We start from the raw sequence: 26,891 nt of genomic DNA, 5'->3' as shown, positions 1-26,891 counted from the left end.
TTGACTTTGTAAAAAATAAAACAGAAAATTAATTCCACAGCAATAAATCACATTAAAAACTAAAAACAAATTTTCTAGCTTAGGGAGTAGGAATCATCCACATCACCCAATTTCAATGTTATACTAATATAACATATATATAATAAATACATATTTATATATAGCAAGTGAATATCGTAAACACCTGATCAAAAGTTAATGGCAGTTTCAGATAAAATACATGGACTAAAAAACAACTAATTCTATGATCTTAATAATTTTTTTTATGTAATATAGACTTACAAATTTATAATATATTGTGATCTTTTAACCTTACTATGTATTTCTGCAACTTATACCTAATGTTTGTATTGTGATTTTATTTTATTGCTTTTTTTACAGCTGTAACAGGGCATGTTACTACCATCATATTGGTAGATGCATTCATGTATGATGCTGGTATGTTGATATATCGTACATAATTTTGGTTCTTTTTATTCCAATGAAATATTTATTATTAAATAAAGAATATCATTATTATTATATCAGATCTCAACCATTATAAAATAGGAATTTCACAAAAAAATTTGTAAAAAAAAACTAAAATAAGAAATCTGATTAATGGTTTTTGTTTTATAAATTATAATGCCAAAGCAACAAAATCTTTTACAAAACAATACAAATATCATCAATAAAACTAACAAAATTATGCCTAATATTTCCTCTGCAAAAATAGCAATATTTTTATACAGTATTTTTACAACGCGCATACAAATTTTTTTACAAAAGATTTTAAGCACAAGTTGTTAATGTAACAAAAGAATTCTCTTACTAATAATCAATTTTAAATAACTTTTGGCCCTTCATAAAAATAAATAGTTATGAAAAACATTTTATCCACGAAATTTCTTAAACAAGGGATGTTTAACAGTCGGTCGTTTATATTCAAGGTACACAGCATCATCAGCTCCAGATAACGAACTCATGTTACCACTACATCGAGATGTACTGCTGGTAGCACGTAAGCCTTCACCAGGAACCCTTTCCTCATCTGCATCCATTTCACTAGCAGCTAGCACTTGCTGTAATAACTGTCCCTGCTCTTCTCTTGTTTTATAAAGCATATCTGGTTCCTGAATACAGACGTAAAAATCAAAATATTAAAACTATTTTTAAATAAATTGGAATATTTTTAATTTATTTTATTTGGTTATCTATATTTAAAACCATTGAAGTACACAGAAAAATATTTCCAAATTTTAACAGCAAAATTACATCATAAACATAAAAAGGTGACCACAAGTAGTATAGCAAAAACCAAACAAGAGAAAAAAATACCAAATTACCATCAATCTTTACTATATTATGTCAACACCATTATAGAAATGAAGATTAAGATATTATGCAATAGAAAAATGAATGTTAAATGAATTAAAATATTAAAACATTGTAACCATACATTTGTAGTAGTTAGTATATACTTATATAGTTTTATAACCAAACATTCTTTACTTATAAATAAGATAGTCATAATTTTACCAAGAACAGTCATTTTTTAACAATAATGAAAACTAATACAAAATTATACTTAAGTACATGAAAAATAATTAGAAATTTTATCAAAGAATTAATACATACCTCATCCATTCCAACCAATTTTGTAATAACTTTGTACGAATAACCTTGATTAACAAGAAACCGTTGCCTTTTTCGAGAATAACTCATTTCCATTGTATCTTGAGAAACTAAGGTATAAAAGAATGCATTGTACTCTTCGGCTAATGCACCTACATAAAAATATTTTTAAAGATTAGAGAACTAATAATTTATCAAACATACTTATTTATACACTGAATCTTCAACTACATAAAATTTTGTAAATATTAGCTTGTAATGAAAGGTAAACAGTTTTGGTTAATATATTGCAACCATCACTCCACTTGTGGATAGATCCTCTTCCTAATTTGTGTTATCACTTCACATTTCTCTAGATTACATTTTATAACAGTTCTATTATTTCTCTCCATAAATTTAATGTTCTGTATGAGGATATGCAAGATAAAAAATAAAAATAAAACTTAATATAGCTAAGCCTAAAATTAAACAAATACAAAAATCATAAAAGAACAAAAATTCTAAAAATAGATAATATTTTAGACACGTATTATAAATATTGATGACATAAGAGGTTACAAAAATATATTACATATAAATTTTAAAATAAACAATGGACAACTATTGTGAGGAGATTTTATTTCAATGAGCAGTGAAGATAACAAGCTTTATCGTGTTGACTGCATTATTAATGTGAGGGCTTTTTTTTCCCAACCTCCAATCATGCACCTAAGTAAACAAAAGGTAAGTGGGAGGCAAGTCTGCATGTCATGTGATTGCGCCACCCCCTCCCCCACACAACTTCTGCCATTCCTGGTTCCATTGCATCAGACCGAGCCAAGCTATGTGCAATTGAATATGTATGGCTGCAAAAATCAATGCTCCCACCAAGTATGATACGTATTCTGTATGAGCCTAGTGTATGGTAAAAACTTTATAAGTGATGATAGCGTACGGGAATGGTATAGGAAATTTAAAGATGGGCAAACGGACGTCCATGATGGTGGACAAGGACTCAAGTCTGTCGCTACTTTATGCCTGGTTGAGCATGTTGATGATTTTGTCTGTGACAAACGGAATTGTCAACTTTCTGCAGAAATTTCAAGGTCTTCTCTGTACACAATTGTGCCCAAAGACCTGGGATACCAGAAACTACGTGTACATTAGGTCCCAAAAATGTTGACTGATGATCACAAAGAGCAGCAAATGGCATCAGCCTTAACGTTTCTCATGCATTATGATAATCAGGGGAAGAGTTTTTAGAGTCTATCATTAGTGCGATAAGACTTGGATCCAGTAGGACAATCCGGAAACCAAAGAACAGCCTAAGCAATGGATGCACACTTCTTCTCCAAACAAGACGAAAAAGTTTGAAAAGACACTGAGCAGCAGGAAAACAATGGCTTTAGATTTTTGGGATCATAAAGATGTCTTGTTGGTGGACTTTATGGAGCAGAAAACAACAATAACCAAGGAAGTTTATTGTGAATCTTTACGTCATCTCCGCAGAGCGATCCAGAACAAATCAAGAGGTATGCTCTAATTTGGCATGGTTTTGATCCACAATTGCACTGTGCCAACAAGATCTTCTCAAACGATCTTCAGGAGGCTGTCAAAACATACCTTACCTCACTGGTGGCAAATGTTTTTGAAGAGGGCATCGGAAAGCTAGTGTCATGATACGACAAATGCCTCATTCATTTTGGTGATTACATAGAAAAATAAGTTGGATACTACAGAACTTTTAGTAATAAAATCATTTTGTTATGTCAACACATCTTTTTTTTATAGCCCATCAGATGTTGAAAAAAAACACGTATTATAAATATTAATACATATAAATTCAATTATATATAAGACTTTTAATGAACTAATAAACTTTCAATGTTCTTTAAACGCTGAAAAATTATTTAATTCAGTTTTAGAAACAAATTATCTACTTCCAAAAATTAATTTCATTGAAAAATTCCAGTATTGTAAGTAAGAGGACATTTCCTTTATTTTACAACTAAGTGGATTCAATGATTCAAATACAAATATTTTAAAATTAATTAGTAATTTAAAATGCTTGTATAAACATAAAACTGTTATAAATTATAAATAATTTTTATTAAAACAAAAAACTTAGCACTTTATGACGGCTAGTTAAACCTTATTCTATCTGAATTTTTTTATACTTAAGGTTTACATATTTTTTTTTATTTTAGACAAAATAATATTTTAATATTAAAGTAATATTTTAATTCAAGTGTAAAATATTACAGTGATACTGCCTCATACAAAGTACTAACCTCTAAGGTGATGTGGTAGCATTATGCATTTATTTAGAAGTTTCTGGGTTCAAATCTTGGTCAGGCTTGGAATTTTTCACACACTACAAACTTTATTTTTCATATTCCCAAGCATAAACTTCAAACTTACATGGTGAATTAAATCATGAAAAAAAAGCTTAACAAAAATAAAGGTATAATATATTTATAGATGCATGGAAAGAATTACAAATAAAAAAATATTTTTATTTACTTCCAGCCTGTTAAATAAATGCATAATATACCTATAACATATAAATTATAACATATATTAATAAAATTAAAAACCTATCTGAAAATCTATATTGTGGACCTGAATGATAATGAAGTCTGAAAATCTCAAAAATAATGATAGTAATAAAAATAAAATTTATTTGTAATAAATATAACATGTACTACATAGGATTCTATGCAGTAAGTTATGGGTTTAACTCTACATATATATAAAAAACAAACCTTTCTTAGCTCGAAGAATACGACCCGATCGCTGTGCTTCTTGTCTTCTAGATCCACCATGAGAAGAAATTTGAATTAGAACATTTGCTTCAGGTAAATCAAATGAAGTATCAGCAACTTTACTTACAAATATTGTGTTAACTTTTGGATTGAATTTAAAGTTTTGAAAAATTTGTATTCTTTCAGTCTACATAAAATAAAAGGTAAACACAATTAAAGTAATTTCATGTCTCATTATAAATAATACAGACAAGTAAAAATTAATAGGGCTCCAGGAGCTTACCTGGAGAAAGCTTCAGTTCTGTCAAACAGGAGTGATGTGCAATATAAAAATTCAGACGAGAGCATTCTCATATACTCGTCACTCCAACTCCAAAAATGACCTATACATGATGCCCTTGTTAAGCTGAGAACTCACTAGAAGGTTTGGGTATACAACCCCAACAGGAAGGTGAATCAGCAAGCGGTGAATATATGTTGGGAACTGAGGAGTCCTTCCTCACTGTAGCACTGCAACCTAACGGAGGTCAATTCTCACCTCAGGAAGTAAGTGAAGTCACAGATCTGACTGCTGAAGCAATGTTTTACTATTATGGTTAGCATGACTGCCTAAAGGAGGCAGTCCCTCCATCATGATCAGATGCTGTAGACTGATAGCCTACACAGCTGAAACTATAATTATCAAAAGCAAAAATAAAGAGCAAACTTGACTGAAATTCAAGTGTAAATATGGAAATGAATCAAAATAAAAGATTTTTTGGTAAGAAACGGGAACTGGTTGATGAACCGAAACTTACCAAGTTTAAATACTTAGCTCTGACAAAAACAACAAAGAAGGGTCAAGGTTGTGAGATAGATATACACTGATCTATTGTGGAGTGGAGTTGTCGCAGAGAGCTGGAGCTGGAGTGGGATATATTATATTCATAAGGAAAAAGAGAATATAAAGGATGGAAGTTTCTAAATGAGCATATCATGGTTGTGGATGTAATGGCTGCAGAAAGACTTGTATCTATAATAGCTGTATATGATCCATATGAAGATAAAAGGGTTAATAACAAGGATACCTTCTATGACTTTCCAGAAAACTGTTGATGAGGTGAAGGGAGAAGTAATGATATTGGGTAATTTAAAAGCTCTTGTGGGTAATGGAATGGGAAAATGTAATTTGACCAAATTGAGAGCGAGTTAAATGAAAGTGGTTAAAAACTACTGAGATTTTGATTGCTAATGACTTTGCCACCACAAACACTACATTTCTGCATCCATCATTTTACTCAAGTGGCGTCATCTAGGAATGAAAAATTTATTATTGATTACATAATTGCAGAAAGGGAGCTTATGCAGAGGTCCAGGTTATGAGAGTGAAGAGAGGCCCAAACATTGATAATGATCACCATCTCTTGGTAATGATCAGCAATTCATAAAGATGTATGAATAATGTAAACCTTTTCATAAAGATAAGAAAACTGAGAGAAAAGCTACATACAAAATAAAAAACTATAAACTGAGGAACCTGGAGGTTCAGCACCTTTTCAGGGAAGGAAATAGATGCAGTCAGGTTTTAAAACTTAAAATCACTGGACACATGGGCAGAATTTTAAATTTGTATATCAATAGCTACGGAAAAGCCTATGAAAGAGCTAAAATGGAAACACCAGAGAAGAGAGCAGTTTAGTGAACTTAAAGCACAAATAAAAAATAAGAAATTACTGTGGTACAAATAATTAGTTTCAAAGGTGGCAGAAGATATCTACGAAACAAGGCAAACTCTATTGAGTACTAAGAGTATGAGGTATTGATGAAAATGTTATGCAAGCTGTGCAGAGTCTTTATACAAACTGCAGGAATTATGCAAGGGCAAATGCATTATCAGAGGAATTTATTACTATAGCGCAAGTTTGACAGGGGGATATTTATCGCCTTTCCTGTTTGTCAAATTTTTAGATGATGTAATGAAAAGTTTTAGGCGAAGAACAAAGCAATATTTTGTAGAAATTGGAGATTAAAGCCTATTAATGAATCTAAAATTGTGTTTGCTGGCAGGCTTTATTATGCTTTGAACTAAAGTTTTATTTTTCAGAAGGAAATCAAACATGATACAAAGGTGACAATCTATAAATCAAATTTTCTAACAACTCTTACATATGGTTGTGAGTCACAGATTTTGGCTGAGAAGCACAAAAGCGGATGCAAGTGTAGGAAATGAGGCTTACAAAGGATCCTAGAAAACACAAGAAGGGACAGACTACAGAAATATTTAAAAGGAATGTTCTGAAGGTCAAGAATATGGAATCATAACTTAGGTGTCTGGGACATTTAATAAGAATGGATGAAAATAGATTGCTTAAGCAGGTGTGGGAGGCCAGGACTCGATGGAGATCCATAGGAAGAACAGAAATTCATTGAGAGATAGGCTGCATGCATACAATGGGTTCAGGCAAGAGGTAGAAATTTTAATAACATAAAATAGCTGACAAATGGAAGTGAAGAGCTCTTTCTTCCTTGATACCCACTGGATAAAAGAGAATTCGACTAAGTAAATAAAAATTAACAAAAAATATACTTGTAAACTGTTTTGCTTTCATCTGTCAATTTTTACTAAATTAAGAGTAAATAAATTTTTACTATGCACAAATAAAGAAATCCATGCTTTTAAACAGCGGAATGCTCTAAGATCATATATCATCAGAGAAATTATTTTTTAAAGTTAAATCAACAATTCTTTCTTCAAATTACAATGTAAGCAGTACTTTAAATAGGACACAAGTGTCCTATTCATTCATATAAATTTAAAAACTATTATTGATGTTTTTTCTTCTTTATTGCAGTATCGCTTTTGAATTACTTCCTAATAGAACATTCAGTGATTAAATTTAATCTTGCTTGAAAATTATCCACTAATATTAATTTTTTTATTTGTTTCTTTATTAAATTACCTTAAATTAATTTTAATTATTTCTGTTAATATTTTTTTACGATTTATTCAATTATTAATTCATCATATTTTTAGTGAAATTTAAAGGCACTAATACACACTTCAACACACCTTCTGTGTTTGACGGCAAATTAACAAGGACTCTATTAAATTAAAAAATAATAAAAAAAAAAAAAACAGAAAATTTCATTAATACTAAGACATATCTGTAGGTCTGGAAACTAAATATTTTCATTAAGAATAAATGAAAAATAAATTTTTTCTGCAAATATTACCTGTGATGTAGGTCCATAAATGAACGGTTTACCCATCTTTAGAGCATAATGTTTTAATGCAAATACATTATCAGAAAATACAATAGTTTTATCACCTCTGCGTTCATGATAACGAATAAGGAACTGAGTAGCTCTAAATTTATTTGGGTTCATAACGTACAGCAACTGGAAGTAAAAAAAAAAAAATTCAGATTATTATAATTTTTATTACTTACTAACAACTACACAGGTGTACTTGACAAGTAACTAGATCCCTTCAACGCTCATTTGTTTGATCTTCAGTGTCTGCAGCTCTAGATCCTGCTTAAAGTTCAGCTTGTGGGTTTTTTGTTGCCTATAAGTTTTCCTATAAAAAACAAAAAGAAAGAAAAATGGTTCATTGAAATCGGTTCAGTAATATTCGCCGAATGAAAAAATTCAATGAACCGACAACGGTCAACAAATTTAAACTTTTTTTAAGAACGCTGATGAAAATAGCTGTATTTTGAGGCCCTATATTTGAAAATATTGCAACACATACACTTTTTTTGTTACAGAGATTGGGGGTTTGACTAAAAACAAAAGACATGTTTTTGGGATGTAATGAATATTGAATAAAAAATATATTTACACCTAAAACACGTTAAATCTAATTAAAGATGTTTTATTAAGGACCAAATGTAATTAAATATATAAAATGTTACAAAAGGGTACCATAGAGTAACAAAATATTTCACTTTTTTACCTGATGTTCAGTAAAATCTTCTCTTTTTAAAAAAACAGCAGCAGTCGCCCATCGTAGATGTGTCGTACCAGCATCTCTGGCATTGTGTTTACATCGGCCTGGTGAAATCTGTCTGTTCATCACTTACTGTACCCAAACTTTCCAGAAAGAGTGCAGAAAAGTAGAATGCATGAGGACATTCGAAATCATAGTATTTCATAGACTTTCATGAGTTCATCTACGAGGGTTTAATAATTTTCATCTTTCTTATTACTCAAAAATCCATTTACTATACTTATAAAATAGTTCTAAGTTGCTAATTCTTTGTAATTTAATTTTTCTTTAAAAAGGGATCGCTTAACTAGGAAAGGAGTTCTTTTAAGAATAGATGATTTTTCATTTATATTATGAAGCAAAACTGTTTTTAAGCCGCATTTAGTTAAATCTATGAAAATATGCCACTTTGAAGGTATATGTTCCATATTAAGCTCATTCATTAAATCAATATCATAAGAGACGCATAGCATACCTTCACTTTATAAAGACTTGGAAATGTTATATTCATTTTTTGATAAAGTGAAATGTTACATTTTTATCTAACAGGTTCCAGTGTTGAAGAAGTCTGGTACCAAGAAGTTCAGCATTTCGTTTTGACACGCCAAAATTACTTACCAAATCATTTATTTTGAGTTATTAAATGAGGCCCGCTGATGGTTGTAAAAACGCAGGCCGCAACTAGTGATCTCAGGAAGTTGTGAATCACAAGCCGATGAAGAATAAGAATCATCAGGAAACATAACTTCTAAATTTAAAAGTGTAATTGGTACTGGTAATTCCTGGCTGTAAGGAATGGGCCTTAGTGTTGAAGAAAAATTTGGATGCTCAACTTTGCCATTTTGCTTTTTGGAATACCCCACTATTTTAGTAATGCAGAAGTAGTAATCACTTATACGGTCAGAAGGTTCTCTCCGCACCATAGGAACAGCAAATGGCAGAAACATGCATTCACTGCACTAGATTTACGTGACAACTCGTACAGCAAACATGAGGAGCACATTTATCTTCAACTACACTTTGGCACTTAAAATATAAAAAGTAGTTTTTTTTTGATTTCCTGAGATATAGATCTAGTCTTTGACATTAAAGTAAATCTTCCGCAAATATAACAAAACTTATCCGTTGGATTTTTACAACATCGATGACTAGAACTTACCACTTTATATAAAAATATAACAAAATCATTTAAAGACACTTGACTACGCAAGACAGAATTCAAACTAAACTTTAAAGAAACATAACAGAGTCTTTAAAGGCTCATAGAATGCGGTGGGAACTCCCAGTAAAAACAGGTGCAAACAATTCCAGGTAAACAAAAACAGGTTTACAGGTTTATTCCAGATTTAATTCAAAACAGGTTAACAGTTACTCAAAAATGAGACGTCGTATGATATGTCTGTATATAGATATTAGAACACATTATGAGCTGTGGACTACGGCCGTCATCTACACTGACTTCACCGGGTGACTGTGGACTACCATCATTGTCCCTTTTTTATGTGCACATATTATTTTTTTCATTCACATGCAGTCATTTTTACAAGGTTGGCACTCGCTTAGTCATTTCATAAGGTTTCCTTAGCGCATAGACCGCTACAGTTTTAAAACAAAAGTTTCAAAAGTTCGGGGAATTTGAATTTCGCGCGTAAACCATTGCTGGTACAACCTGCTGCCGCTACATGTGGCTAACCTACTCTTTGTGAATCGGTGTTCCAACAGCTGTGATGGTGAGAGGCTGCATTGTTGACTTTCCTGCGGTTGTGTAATGTTGTGTTTTACTGCTTCAGTGAAATTCTAAATGGCAGATTTTAAAGAGCAAAGAACCTGCATAAAAGTTTGCTTAACGCTTAAAAAAACTGGTGCAGAAACCCATTCGTCCATAATTTTCCCCATTTTTTAAAGTACTGTAAATCAGAGTTTTTCCACACTTAAGTTTATCCATTAACTGATGTACAGTCAATTTATCTTCATTATTTAGTTCAATAACTTTAAATTTTTCATTTAGTGTTAAAGCAGTATTACTACAAGATATTTTGGTGAATTTTAAAACAAAAACAAATCATAAAATTATGATAAACTGATATGTATACACAATAAGATACAGACGCAATACACAAGAATACAATAAACCACAAACACATTAATTGTTACATAGTAAAAATTTAACATGAGCGTTGGGTAACTTGACATACATGAATAGTTTACAACCAAGTAAACCCGACTGCAGTACTGACAGAAAAGAAGCATAGAAAAATTGTCATGCAGTAAGTAAACAGTGACATTATTTTTGTAGAATGTGTATGGTGTCACTATAGCTGTTCTCGGCTCACGTGTTCAATCGCCAATTCACATACATCTGTCACAGCTTCCTTATAGGTTACTATCATTTTTAATCACCTTCTAAAAATTCTGATAAATAATTAATTTTCCTTTCTTAATATCCATAGTTTTACAATATACTTTCCTTGTTACACAGGGTGCCTAACTTTTAGTTTCCACATTGTGGAGGTTCTAAATTATACAGGATGATTTACATTGATTTTTCCACTTTTTAAATGGGAACAATATTATTTTCCAAAATGGGAAGGTTTCAGTCTTGTTCAAGGTCTGTTTAGAAGAGGTTTCACTGTATATATAAAATTTAGAAAATTGAAACGCAATAAACCAATTAAATCTCAAAAAAAATCCCCTTCAGTTAAATTTTTTATAGCTCATTTCTAATTACACATTATCATATTATCAAATATTTTTTATGTACTTGATTCAAATTATTTTATTTTATTTTACCGTTTCATGGTGGCCGAGAGTACAAAAACTTATGTCACTGTATAACATGAAAAATAATACTTCATTGATTATTAGTTTTATTTGTTTTAGGATGCTCCATACCCGAGAAGTGTTAAAGAGACTGCATTCCAAAATGCAAAATTCGTCACCAACTGAGCCAGTACCATTGATGTCAGGAGGTACAACTTCAACCTCCACAACTGAAAAAGGAGATTGGATAGAGAGAAATACAATTCGCCATCACGATTTGGGGACATCTAAGGACACATTCTTATTCCATTCCTAAGTTGTAAAATGAAGCAGGCTGTTAATACTCCTTTTTTGACATAAGTATCATTATTGAAATGTTCATCAGAAATAAACATTTTCAGATGCAGGAACACATGAAAATTATTCTAACAGCTAAATGTAGGTTGAATTACGTTCCATTTCTTCTAAGAAAAAGAACATTTGAAGGCATCCCATTCAGATAAGATTTGAAGAATAGAATTTGAAAAGCAGTATTAAGCTTAGGATTTTAAAGAAGCAATACAACTTTACAAGAAAGCACTAACACCTTTCAATATGGATCACGTGTCACAGTGTTAATCTCACAATAGGAAGCTACGTTTACATTTGTACCTTGAAGCACAAATTCAACTAGAAATCTTTTCTGTCCCAAAAACTGTGCAAATGAAGTTATAGGCTGAAATAGCCTGAACATTTTGTTTTCCTATTATGAGAATGCAGGTCATACAGGACATTAAAGCAGCAGCTATAAGTATTCATAGATCTTTGCAAAGACTAAGCTGGAAAAAGAACATTTTACTAAGATCAGCCCACACTGCATAAGGAGAATGCTGAAGTATTATCTGTATTGAATGCAGGTTTTCTATCGGCTAACTAATGCTGATTATCCTAAAAGGTTCACAAATGTCAATGCTTCAAGAACTTCATTAGAGGCAGCATTGGCATTTTCGATCAAGTGTTTTTCAAAGACAAAGTTTGGTTTCAGCTTGATGGGTCAGAACTACCAGAATTGGAATACTGAAAACCCACACATTTTCTTTGAATCTCACCTACACCCACAAAAAATAGGCATTATGGTGTGTAGTTTCAAGGCAAGGAATAATAGTACCCTTGTTTTTTGCAAAACTATGGATGCTGCCGTTAGCAAGAAATTATCCAAGCTCATAACCTCACTGCAAGAGGATGAGCATGACTACTGCTTGTTGCAACAGGACAGTGCCATTTGCCATATAACTCGCTCTACTATGGAGACGCACAGCTTTTTTTTGGTGGAAGAATCATTTCTAAATAATTGTGGCCACCGAGATTTCCTGATCTGACTAGTTCAGACTTCTTTCTATGGGGATACTTAAGAGAAATTGTTTACAGCAGCAATCCACACACCCTGCAAAAAATTGAAGACAAACAGTAAATAGACAGGGTACTGCTAACAAGAGTAGCCAACATAGTCAAACATGTTGATAACTGTTTAAAAGTGGATGGATATCATTTTCAACACCTGTAAATTATTATGTTAAGTGTTTACAAATAAACTATTACTTAAAAATTAAAGTAACTGACAGTGCCTCTTTTAATTTGAACCCCTTCATTTCAAAATATAATGGTGCTACAATGTCAGATCACATCCTGTCTCCAAAGACAACTTCTTCAAGAAACCACCATCTTGTGTCCTCTAGCCACATGAGAAAGATCAAAACATTGCCAGCTCACTTTATTTTCCCTCAAAAGATGCCTTCAGCATTCAGTGATTAACACTGGTTGACAGTTCGAATAACCTAGATGTATTGGGGCAATTTCACAGAGAAATTATGTAAACTTTTATGAAAAGAAGTAAAGAGCTGTAAGAATCACAATTATTATTACTTGTAAAGTCCACTACATGCATCAAATCATTAATGACCACAAACAGCCACCAGCAAGTTATCATGCACTTTATCAAACTACAATTCACCTCCTATCCTCCTCACGAACGGTATTTTCACTGAACATCTAGATCTATACGTATCGTAATCTTTGGATTCAAAACACGGTATAAATAAAGCTGTTTTTCACAGTTGGCACACTGTTCCAACACTTTTAAATACAGAATGCATGCATAAGCACACACATATACATACCAACAAATACTTTCTCATGTATGGCATCTTTAGCTTTCTAATAGTGGAAAATCAGTACAAACATTAGCCACAGTGCTGCAATGGAACAATTCAATCAACACTTTTTTAAAATATACTTTGTATATTGTTTAGTTATTTACAAGTAATATTTAGTTGTAGAATGGATAAATAATCAAATAAAAGTGAAGTTTCTGTACAGAAAGAATTATCATAAAGTATTTTAAAATTAAGAAAGAAAAATACTCACCAATTTTTTACTTGTTCTGCAAACAAGATATTCACGATAGAATTCTGGTGTCATTGGACACCAAACTTCAGCACACTGAACACGTGCAATATAACCTCTCTTTTGTAATTCTAACCAATTAGCTTCATATAATTTTGGACCGATCAGGAAATTAAGATCTGCAATTTTGTCATCTTCTCGTAACAAAGTTGCAGTTAAACCCAATTTACAATGCGACTGAACTATGGTTAATACACGTCGAAACATTTTAGCAGGAATAGTATGTACCTCTGTAAAAAGAAAATATTTTTGCTATTAGCATTTTCTTTCACTATTAAAACAAAAATCAGTTAATGTCTAAAATAAGTTAAACAGATCTAGATGGATTCTGTAAAGAATACATGATAAACCTGATTACTAATAATACATTCTTTAAGGTTAAGAAACTCAAAATCCCTGACATTACCTTTTGATAATTTATTATTTATAAAGTGTAATAAGAATTATGTATCATTTATTTTCAGCACTTATATTTGTTTAAGCATTTTTAGTTTAACATTTTTATAGTTAGGCAAATTCTAACTAATTTTATATCAAAGTTCCTGAATATACAGTACTATCTTATACATAAGTCTGATAAAAAAGGAAACTGGGTGAGATTGTTAGAACATGGTGAAAAACAATAGCAGTCCTGCTCATACAATAAACTTTTTTATCCAGTACTTTTTCCTCATTTATTAACCGCAAAAATGTTTAAATAAAGACAAACTAATTAATCCTACTGAAAATCAAACTAAGAATCTCTACCATATCCAAAATTATTTCTTATCATAGTCTAAAAATCAAAGTTGTGGCCCAAAACCTCCTTGCTTGTAAATACCAGAATCTAGCTCTTATCAAGTTGTATCCAGGCAAGTTTTTATTTCTTCTCCTCTAACAAATTACTTAATTTTTATTAATATGTAATAAAAAACTTTTAATTTCAAATACAATTATATATTTTCCTTCCTAATGCAGTAACCTAAATCAGTAGGAATTATACACTACCATTTCACTCTGTGTCTTTCATTCACATTTCTCCTATCTCATCCACAGTTTAGTTAATCTTGCTTTTATATTTTTGTCAAACTGTCCAATTTATAATTTTTTTTTTAATCTAAATTTCCCAACACAGCATTCTCAAATGGAAGGGACAACTACCTCTTTCCTTAAGGAAATTATCATAGTAGTTAGTAAATTAAGTACAAGAATCTTCTGAACTTAAATTAATATTTTTAAGTAAGTATAACCTACTTCTAGAATCTAGAAAAAAAAATTTACGGTTTAAGAGAACAATCAGTTCAGTGAATAAATATTTCTAAGTCATTAAAACTAATTAAATGAGTCAATAATTAGTATTTTTTGACGGGAATTTTTAAAAGATTCTTTTTTTAATAAAAGAAATCATAAGGACAAGAATACAAATTCTTAAAAACTTAGAATTAATATGCAATACTATTATCAAAGTATAACTTTTACTAATGCTACCATCACCACATACTAAGTATAATATTTTAATAATTAAATATGAGCAACCTGATTTTATGATGTAGGAATTTATCAATTATATAGAATTTTTTATCAATCAAAAATATATTTAATGATCTTTGATTTCTATAGTGTTTTACTATACAAAATTCTAGAGAGTTTTGTATTAATTACACCTTAGCATGTGATATTGTGTTTGGAAATAATTTTAAACTTTTAATATGGATATTGATCTTGGTTGCTTGTATTTTTCATCAAATATAACTTCATTTTATAAATATACCTTCATTCTTTCTTAAGGTGAATGAATTTAAATAGATAACAATTTTATGTACAAGAGGGATTCAAATAAAAACAGGGATTTTCATGCTTTGCTCTTATAATGAATGCAAGGTAAACACGAGTCATAGAACAAACACTTGTATATAAGAACTTGACATCAATAGTGTTGACTACTCTTTTTCTTCTCTTCATAAGTTTTAATCATTATATCTGAACGAATAATAGTAATGTACAAAAATGTACTAAATTTTGTAGGAATCATTTTGTAATGTAGGAATCATTACATATGATTCATATAACACTAAAACATAAGTTTGAGAAGAAAGTCCGGAATATAGGAATGATGTTAGTCATTTTGTGATCATCAGGAAAGAAGTGAAAATGAATTACAAGCTCACCGCCCAAGAATCAAAGACAATAAAAAACAGACTGAACAGAAAACCTTATTTGAGAAAATCAGCAAGGGAAATCTCTGAAAAACTTACATGGTGGTAGTGATAGTGATAGTGAATAGTAACAGACCTCAAATTTAGCAAAGTGATTGAAGGTGAATTTGCACCTGCCTATTTGCAGCCTGAATCCAAAGAAAACAAGATTGGTTGTAATCACACAACTTTGCAGCAACATGAAAAGGTGAAAGATTTAAGTTGTCAAAAGAATAAGTCAAATGAAACATAGGTGCACTATCTCAAGCTAGTGAAAATGAGTAAGTATGCAGTCCTAATATGCAAGCTCACCTCTACCATGGAAATAACAAATTTTCAAATGAAAAAATAATAACATTTTCTTTTAGGTATTGCAGGAAATAATTTATCTTGACTTTCTTAAAAAAGGAACTACAACTGCACAGTACTATTCTGCAATTTGAAAAACAAAAAGAAGCCTGAAAATCATCTGTTTTCTGTCTGTCTCCTCCAGAACAATCTTCATCCTCAGATTACCACTTGATAACTATGGAAACTACAACAGCTCAAGTAGAATGTTCAGACCTCCCTTCCAACTTAGATTTACTGTTGGTGGGGTATAATCAATTTAACCATTAAAGAACATTTTGGGGTACATAAGATTTGAATAAAAAAATATTGACAATATATATGAACAGGTCAATATGTCTACTAAATGACTTTTCTTCTGACATCAAGAAGCTTAAAGAGTACTGGAACAAATGAATTATAATGATGGAAAATTACATTAAGATATAAGTGGGTATAAAATTTACCTACAAAATTCTTACTTTTTAATCTCCTTGCTATATATAAACTTTGGAACTATTGCTAGACCTAATGATATAAATCTTGCTTATATAAGTCCAAGAAGAACACAGATCTAATAACTTTTACAATTTAAAGAATGTTTTCCTATTATAGCATAAGGAAGTAATAGACCTTTTAAGATAAATTAATATTTACTTCATAACACAATAAAACCATGATAAACAGACATACTTAATTTTTTTTGTCGTTCAATCTCTTAATTTTCTTAAAGCATATATGCAGATGATATTTTACAAGTCATTTCCACGATAAATATTAATTTGCTAGAGACAACTCTTAAAAAAATTATGTATAACATTTTCATTTAGAGTACTGTTGATCTGTGTTATGTGAATTTATTCTGAAAATTCAATTAAACATGTCTTTTCCTTATTAAATATTAATTCACCTCTAATCAGACAGATGTCGGCTAAGTAAAATTATCTTGCACTACAATGAATGGGTAAAACCTTTTATATAACAGATGTATACATAATAGTACTGCCTGGTATTAAATAAATCCCCCCTTTATCTATATAAATCAAATTAAGTAGAAAATTGCACTAAGTGGATTGTATAATTCCACTTTAACAAAGCTAAAATCTGTAACCAGATTTTATTTTTAATCTTAATTTCAACACAATGTTTCCTGTTACTTAAATAACAATTAAATAACTTACATGTATTATCTGCAATTTAATCGCTCTTAATTTCTCTCTTAACATTAGAATGCAAAAGTAAACAGTTTATTAATATCAAAATATACAGAAAATATTCTTTTTCCAGTGTACACACATTAAAAAGTTTTTCTGTAAACAAGACCAATACAGTCTTCAGATTTTCCATTCTTCAAAAATTTGAAACCATTCTACTCCTTTGACAGGATTTTTCAACTCATTACACTTATTTAAGATACATTAAGACAACAAATATATTATTTTCAAAAATTATAGAATGTAATGAGAGAATACAGAAAGGTTTGTAATTACTGATTTCAGATTTTACTTTTAATTGGCTTTTAATTTTTTTTTAATTTGGCTGAATTTTTTATAATTCATTTTACTGTAATATTTAGTATTAAGAATTTGTAATCGCACAATTAGTAATTCAAAATCATATTTTCTACTACATTAGGAATTGATTTATTTATTAATAATAAAAAAATACGATAATACCACATGACTTCCTTGTACACCTGTTTAATTGCATATACACTTTTTTTTTTTAATGAAAATACATAAAATTTTATTTCATTAATAACTTCTAATATTTTTTTTTTTTATTGCTACTGTTGAATTATTATTTATTGTAAAAACATTTCTACAATCAGAGGTTAATAAATCAATATATTTAAATTAAAAAGAAAGTAAAAAAAGAAGATGACATCAGATTGAACCGATGTGCCGTCCCTTGTAAAATCCAAATAATTCATTATTTAAAATTTCATTTGGCTACAACTCTAGAACCAATGAAAATAAGTACCATTTATGACATATCATTGAAAAGTTCTCAATGAAAGCGTATTACCGTACTTAAGAAAAAATCCAAAATTCAGTTTTTTGGATTTTGGGCTTTTTTGGACACTTCTGGTCCAGTCGATTGCAATCAAAAGGGGAAGTGAACAACTAAATAAGTAACATCCTAAATCCAAAATTTCAACATCCTATGATTAATCATTTTTGAGTTATGCGAGATACATACGTACAAATGTCATGTTGAAACTAGTCAAAATGGATTTAGGGATGGTCAATATGGATATTTCTGTTGAAATCTGAAAACCAAATTTTTTTGCAATCACAACATTCCTTTACTTCATACAAGGAAGTAATAAAAAAGTTACTAAAGCCAAATTCAAATTAGAATTTGAATTAAGTTTCTTTAGTAAAAAAAAAAATTAACTCTGTATACTGATGTGTGTTAAGAAAACACAGTAAAAGTAATTTTAAAAATTAAAGTTTGAAAAATCAAAGTAGTTATGATGTTGGAAAGGTTAGGTGCAAAGATTAAGCTCAATGATTTTGAAAGGAATAGTACTACTCATTTGGTGTTGAAAAAACAATCAACATTTGAACAATTATTAAACAATAAGTTAAATCTAGAGCCATCAGACTACAAGTCAGGGGTACCTTTTACTACTAGTACAGTTTACACATACATTTTCATAAAAGATAATTTAAAAAAAAAATACTCAGCTAATTCATCCTTCTTAATAAGTAGTACCATTCACACTAATAATTGCATGCATGCCTATTACTAATTGCAAGACAATTAGCCTATTAGCCTATCTAAAATGATGTCTCTCTGTTTTTTTACAACTTCATTATTCCAAACAAGGTAGTATGCTTATGTAACTCCCTTATTATATTTACTATAATTCTCTGATACAAACGTTTTTTTTGACTTCTTTTGACATTCAAAAATCTATTTCTACTAACTGCTAGATGATACTGGAATGTTTTGGAATTAACTGAACTACATAAAAGCATAAAAATACAGATAGAAGAGTAAAATATATCATTCAACAACTAGTTTTATGAATTTTGTTAAAGATTAATAAATTTTTTAAATATTACAACCTTCTACTCAGTAACAAGATTAAAAAAAAAATAACAAATTGTATAATGATGAATATTTCAAACAGTAACTTCTTTTACTATTATTTTCAATAAATCTCACATGTAGTCTGTCCAGAAGTGTTATCACAAGAAAATATGAAACATACAAAAAACACCCAGACAAAAAATCAAATTGGGTAATTTTTTAAAAGTTAAAATTGCCTCTATAAAAAGCAATTCAACAGTTTTATGCAACGCAGTAGAGAAAAATTTTTACTATACTGAAGACACCAAGGTAATGATAGGATTATAAGGATGAGTTCACTGTCAGATTATATGAGATAATGTTCAAATTGCTATATGGCTGTACTATTTTATTACAAGATGTTTCTTGCATCAAAATCATTACTAACTAAAATAGACTGTTTTAAAATTTACCATTAAAGTAGGTAAATTTCATGAAAAGTAGGTAGGTTTTGAATCAAAATCATGGCTATCTGAAACGGATTATTTTAATTTCACCAAAAATAAAAGGAATGATGCGAACTCATATTTTCAATGAAATTTGTGAAAATGTGGATTGATTCTACGAAAATCCAGTTACCCAAAAGAAGTAAAGCAGCTTTCAAAGGGTAAAGTCTTGAAAAGAGTTTTTCAGTTAAGAGCAAGACTTTTCAAGTACCTGAAAAATGAACAATCTAGTTACTCTGCACTACTGTCAAATTCTCTCTTTTTTGGACTGGCCTTCCTTTATATTTTTGAACACTTTAAACACTGAATAGTATGGTCTGTAAAACTGAGATGTTAAGTTAATACTGGCCATGATAAAACGAACAGATTTATAAAAAAATTTATTTCTGAATGATATCACTTGAGAAAAGGGAGTTTGATTCATTCTAGCGTATTTCAGAACTAAATAAAATTTATCAAAATATGATACAGAAAATTCTGACTTCATTTTTTTTACAAGCATGCAATCAAGTGTGAACAGTTTTTGGAATATACATAGTTTTAAACCCAAAACAATTTTCAACTGTCAAGATCACATTTATCAAACTATTTTTTTTTAACTCAAAAACTGAAATACTGAAGCATTTTTTATTTTTCTAATTGAAATTGTCTATTTTCTTAAACATATAATAATAGTACTTTAATATGTATTAATAATAAAAAAATCTGTAATTTATAAATACAATAAAAATAAATCAGTTTTTTTTATACATTCTTACATACAAATTAAATGTACAACTTTAGTAAGGTGTTTTGATTTTAATTTGTAAATCCTAAAAACCCCACTTCAATTCTTTATCATGATCTCCCCAGAAGGTAGTAAGCACTGCTGTATAGCAACCAGATGTCTAATGTAACCAATTTTCATTAGACCCAAAAAATGGTCATACAAGAAGTGACCAAAGGTATCTGGACCTTGTCTCATAAAAACAAAAATACTTAAATATATTTAGTTCGATGACTTGTACCCTTCAAATTAGGCCCCTTCTGATATAGCACACTTAGCCCAGTAATGTTTACATTGTTGTCAACATTTTTCCAAGTAATTTTTAGTGAACTCCATAAGATGATTTGTCATATTTCTTTTGATCTCTTCTCTGTTTTCAAATATTTTTCTTTAAGTGGAATTCTAAACTTAGGAAACAGCCAAAAATTGAGGGGAGCTGTGTCTGGTGAGGAAGGAGCCTGAAGTTGTTCAATCCCTTGTTTTGCCAAGAATCTCTAAATAAAATGTGATGCATGGGCTGGAGAATTTTCATGAAGAATTGTCCAATCACCATTTTCCCAAAACTGTGATCTCTTGCATCAAACAGCAAATCTTAACTGACAAAGAACAAATATGTAGTACTCTTCATTGACACTTTGTCCTTGAAGAGCATACTTGTGATGAAGCATGCCTTGATAATCAAAAGAAAATCTAAGCATGACCTTTATATTGCTTCGTGATTGCCTGGCTTTCTTTTGTCACAAAGAACATGAAACTTTCCAATGAGATGACTGCGACCCTGAAACTTTGTTTCAGGGTCATTACCATAGACCTATGCTTGTAATACATTTATCCTGTCTTGTGCAACTTGCAGTTTTCCTTTTGTTCATAAGCGAGAAGTTTAGGGACAAATTTTGCTGCTACATGTCACATCTAAGATCTTCCATTAACATCAATTGCACTGAGCCACATGAAATTCCTACTTCATCTTCAAGCTATCTAATTGTATTTCAACATTCATTCATCACCATCTAATGAACTTTCTCGATTTTATCGGTTTTCTGATGAAAGATCAGCCAGAACATTTGACTTTCAACAGATGTTCGCCCATCTTGGAAATGCTGATACTACTCTTTAATTTGTTTAAAACCCATACCTGATCACCCAAAGCTGTTTGAATCATCCTTATTGTCTCTACTTGCATATCATCAAGTTTCTGACAAAATTCAATGCAGATTCTCTGCTCAATCCGTTCAGTCATTTTGAACTGCAAAGGAAACACAAGCACTATCATACATTTTACTTCCACAGTTGTTATGCAATGAATGACTGTAATGGGCAGTAAAACAACCAATCATATGCAAATAAGTCAAGGTCAAATTCCACAATGGTCCACCTCCTGCGCTAAACTGGTTACCACAATAAAAAATAAGGTTGGATACTTTTTTTTTCTCTACTCCCCTGGGCCGGACCAACTTGATGGTATTACGCCACCCAGGGGAGTGTCCGTTACTCTAATAGGCCCTCCCCGCCTACCGGCTATATACCGGCATGGCAGGTCAGGCCTACCGGTGGCTCTTTTGAGATTTTTTATTCTCTATTATGTCCTCTATGGAACCACATCATACCTACAAGTCGTGATGTGACCTCCGGATTTTTTATAATACTCTCTTGTTCCTACAGCACACCCCAAGGAGTCCTCAGCAGATCATTGAAACCAGCACAACTAAGCATGCTGGCTCTCACCGCTGAGGCTGTCCACCCAACCTAATATACTAGAAACCCATACTTCTTTCATCTTCATTCTTCTGTTTTAGTACTGTCTTTATATAATCAGCGACCTTCCTCCAGTTCTCCTTACTGCTGAGCATGAAATCCATGGTCTCCTTCGGTGTTTTTCCATGAATACCCGCGTCGTGTCTTAGTCTTATCCATTTATTACATACTAAAAACGTATGCTCAGAATCATCGTCCTGTTCGCAGTACATGCACGTGGGTTCATTCCTTCTTCCCACCTTATGGAGATAACCATTGAAACACCCATGTCACGTCAGGAACTGGGTGATCCAATAGTCATTTTCTCCATGCCGCCTGTTAATTCTGGAATTAAGGTTCTTGTCCATCCAGCCACTCCAGCCTCCGCCCATCTCTCCTGCCAGATTCTATGTATGTTTTCCCTGACTTCATTTTCTGCTCTCCCTAAAAACCTGTCAGTTCTATATCTGGCGATAAGGTCAATCGGTAACATTCCCAAGAGCACACAGAGGGCCTCGTAAGAAACAGTTCTATAGGCAGATACTACTCCCAGTAGTATCCCCCTGTGTGCTCTCTTCAACCTGTCTCTATTTCTGCTAGTAGTGAGAGCACAACTCCATGCCGGCACGGCATACATCATTGTTGACACTACGGTTGTCGCTAAAACTCTTCTTTTTGATGCCCGAGGAGCGCTCTGCTTTGACAAAATTATATTTAGGCATTTAGTCAGTTTCTCTGCACTCTGACAGACACTTAGTACCTGCTCAGTAAATCTGCAGTTTTTCTGTAAGATGACTCCAAGATATTTTAATACTGTTACTTCCTCAATATTATAGTCTCCAATTCATATATCTACTGGCTGCAATACACGTTTTCCAGTGAATTTAATGTATTTACATTTTTCAATCGAAAGCTGCAATCCCCTATCAATGAGCCATCTACCAACTGTCTCTAATGCAGCGTTTGCCTTGTTTTTAACTTCATCGATCGTTCTGGCCTGCACAAGGATTGCCAGATCATCTGCGTATGCTATAATTTGTACACCCTCAGGAAATGTTCCTACATATACTATAACTACATATAAGTGCCACTTTTAATTGTCGCAAGTTTTATATCTGATGTATGTATTCAACCTTCCTCCTACATTTATATCAAATTAAAAATTATGTTATTTAAAACCAAAAACAGGAAAGAAAACTAAAAAATATATTATACATAAGACTATTTATTTATCTGACTTCTGCATTCAGATAAGAAAAATTTAATCTTCATTTAAGTAGAATTTTCACAGCAGTAAGTATTTTTATTTTATATATATAATTCTTATTTAGTAACATAATAATAATATAATTCCTTAGATAATCCAGCCACAAGCGGACCATATAAATCATTTTTGTTAGTGACAAATGGTTATTATCTGAATTGAAAATAACTACATATTGATACGTAAAAATTTATTAAAATAAAATTAATACTAGTTCTTGGAAAATTAACTGTAATAATAAGCAATTACGTTTCAATAATGTAAACATTTACGCTGAAAATATTCATAATTTTATATTCTTTAACTAAACTGTCCAAAAATTGACAAAGTTCAGACATAAGTTTTATAAGAGAAAATAAAATTACAAAATCTAAATAAATACTCACCATCAAGTACCATTATACCCCGCTCTTGATCTTGAAGCCACTTCATTGTCTGATCTGCTTCCCATGATCTTTTTTGTGTACGTGTTATCATTGAATATGTTGTTATTAATATACCACAACCCATCGGTTTATCTTTGGCTTCTGATGTAAATCGGCAAATCATACTGTCATCCGCTACACAAATAAAAATGAAATAAGCGATTAAAATTAAAAAATATTGCTTTTATATAAATATTCATTTCTATATATTTATTCATATTTCATACATTAATTTATATAGTACAAGTTAAAACACCGGTTTCAAAATTTAGTGATGTATTAAACACATCTTACAATGTCTCGCATCTGTTGTAATATAAAAAAATAAGCAACCGCATTTACATTTTCATTTTCACTGAATAATATTATCATATAACTTAAAATAAATAATAATTTGCTTTTTCATCTTTTTCAAGAAAATATACATTTAGATTTCAAATTCTGACATTTATTCTATTATAAAACAGCGACATACTTTTTTTAACACTTAAAGCTGAAAATTCAGAAAAAATGTGCGGCCTGGAAACCTAGACATATTTTACTTTTTAATAAAAATCAGAAATCTTTTAAATTATAGCTTACAGGGTGCCCTTGAAAACTAAAAATGCAATAGTAGTATTATATTATTTTTTATAAAAATTGGTTTACCTTACAACAAAGTTCATTTTTGAAAATTTTAATGAAAAAAAAACAAAACAAAAAAATAATTACGAAGATTCTCTGTCAAGTATAAAAAATATTTTAATTTAGTCACGATTATAATGTTTAATACAATAAAACTTAAAAATAGTGTTATACTCATGTACGAATAAAAAAGCTTTCTTCAATCTAAAAACAAATAAAAATTCATTTACTGTTAACAAAAAAAAAAAAAAATAAATAGTGCAATTTCAAAAAAGGATGTTTTGATATATTATCAGAAGAGTGTCAGCAGTATTGTTATAATAATTCCAAACAAAAAACGAGAAAATTTTACTTATTATAAAAATACTTAACATAACTTATACATACTTAGTAAATATTATAAGCATTTACTTTTACTTTTTAATACTTTTTTTTTAAGTACTTTAATACTTAGTATTCAAATAATACTTCAGAAATGCATATTACGATCAACAAAGATGCAAGCAACTGAATGTAAAATTATTATTAACTGCCAGCTTGAATGTAATATATATGAAACTCATCAAACATAGATGTAACATTTGCTATCATTGTTTCTCTATTTTCAGTTACAATGTTTATCAACTCATTATAAATAAAACAAAATAATAAACAAAAATAGAACAATATGTGTTGACCAAGAAAACAGAACTGAGAAAATGTATACTAAAAACATTATTTATCAATTTTTCAATATCTGCGTCAGATAAATTGGCACTTTTACAGTGTACAGACCAATCATCAATGGACGAATCTTTGATAGAAAATAACCAGGATATATTTTATTATAAATAAATACGGTTACATGAGATGTGCTTGAGTTTTGACTGGTAAGGTAAGCCCGATGAAAATTATTGGTAAATAAATAGGGGTTATTGAAGTTATTGGTAAATACTTAGTTATCATGTCTAATACATAAGTTTGTAAGACACGGTTTTTTATATATATAAAAAACCATGGTTTTTAAATATATATATATAAAATCAATAGGGCTCAAGCCAACCATCGCTTTTAATCATAGAATTATTCAGAGGACAAGAAAGAACCCACATGAATTCAACTCGCCCAGAAAAACTCTTAAAAATTATCCTTAAAGATTAGAGGCTATCAAAATAAACTGAAAGAACCACACTATAAAAAGTTTTTATAGAGTATCTTGTTTTAATGAAAATTTGATTGAGATATTGGACTGTGCTTATTTTTGTGAGTAGGTCTGGTTTTATCTGGTTGGCTATTTTAACTTTAAAACAATCTTCTAAGGACTGAAAATCCTCTCATTTATACCAGGTAACTACAAAAACTTAACACATTGTTCCCAACAAAACAAGTTGTACTGTCCAACCACAAAACTTGAGTACAACAGAAAAAAATTAACATTGCTGCTTCCACTGTTAAACTGAAACACCACTGTTACGTAATACTAATGCTCTTTTTCTAACTGTACAACAAGCAGTGACTCCAACAAGACTTTTACCAGCCCCTGTAATAAAAATAGTCACATTAAAATAATGAATTTATATCACAATAAAAACCCAATTAAAACATAAATCTTATAAAAGAAATAAGAGAACAGAACATATATGATTTCCAGTGTAATACTAAAAAAAAAATTGGAATACTTTCTACTTGACAAAAATGCATGTCAAGCATTTAAAACAGGAAACAAACCTTAAAATGAATACGTATAACTTACGCATGCATGAGTAAAGTCAATAAACAGTACAATATTTACCAGATGGCAATACTGTACCCAAATTTAACATATAGCAGCAACTGAAGTAACCTTGTCATGTTCTATTCTCAACATTTCATTATCCATTATTTTATGGTGTTGTATCAGCTATGTCATTATCCAAGAATGAACCTGTATTTATTGTAGAAATTATTTTATAGATAAATCTTCCAAATATGTGTGTTAAGTTGATATTTCCTTAATTTTTTAATTCCTAATAAGTCAATAATATAAGTTTTAAGTTATAGTTATGTACGTAGAATCAATAGGGCTCAAGTCAACATCACTTTTAACCATAGAAGTTATTGAGGACGTGAAAGAACAATATAATTCAACTCACCCAGAAAAAATTATCCTTGCAGATTAATTTGTCAATAACTTTACTTTCAGAACTACAAAAAGTTAATAAAACAACAGCGCTCATCATACTGAAGAATCATACCAAAAAATTTTTTATAGAGTTTGCGTTTGATTTTAATTTTGTTTTAATAAAAATTTGATTGAGTTATTGGATTGTGCTTATTTTAGTGACTAGGTTTGATTTTACCTATCTGGTTAATTGACCGGTTAACTGTCAAAACATTCTAAGGAGAAGTAAAAATCCTCTCACTTTTATAATACACTCTTAATTTTAAAGTCAAATTATCAAAATAAATTCTTGAATGTCATAATTCTCAACCTTTGAAACCAAATGTCCTTTCCCATTTCAACTACATCTTTAGTAATTTAATTTAACCAAAACGTTTTAC

At 30.4% G+C, this 26,891-nt stretch overlaps 1 pseudogene; it reads right to left on the bottom strand.

Moving 5' to 3' along the window:
* Positions 1 to 440: 440 nt before the first annotated feature.
* The window catches only part of LOC142320400 (general transcription and DNA repair factor IIH helicase/translocase subunit XPB-like), a 46,568-nt pseudogene continuing 20,117 nt past the window's right edge, over positions 441 to 26,891 (bottom strand).

The sequence above is a fragment of the Lycorma delicatula genome, chromosome 2 (assembly GCF_047948215.1).
Source record: "Lycorma delicatula isolate Av1 chromosome 2, ASM4794821v1, whole genome shotgun sequence".
In the NCBI taxonomy this organism is placed as follows: Eukaryota; Metazoa; Arthropoda; class Insecta; order Hemiptera; family Fulgoridae; genus Lycorma; species Lycorma delicatula.
The sequence above is the reverse complement of the archived record's forward strand: the minus strand, read 5'-3'. Positions and strand labels throughout refer to the sequence as shown.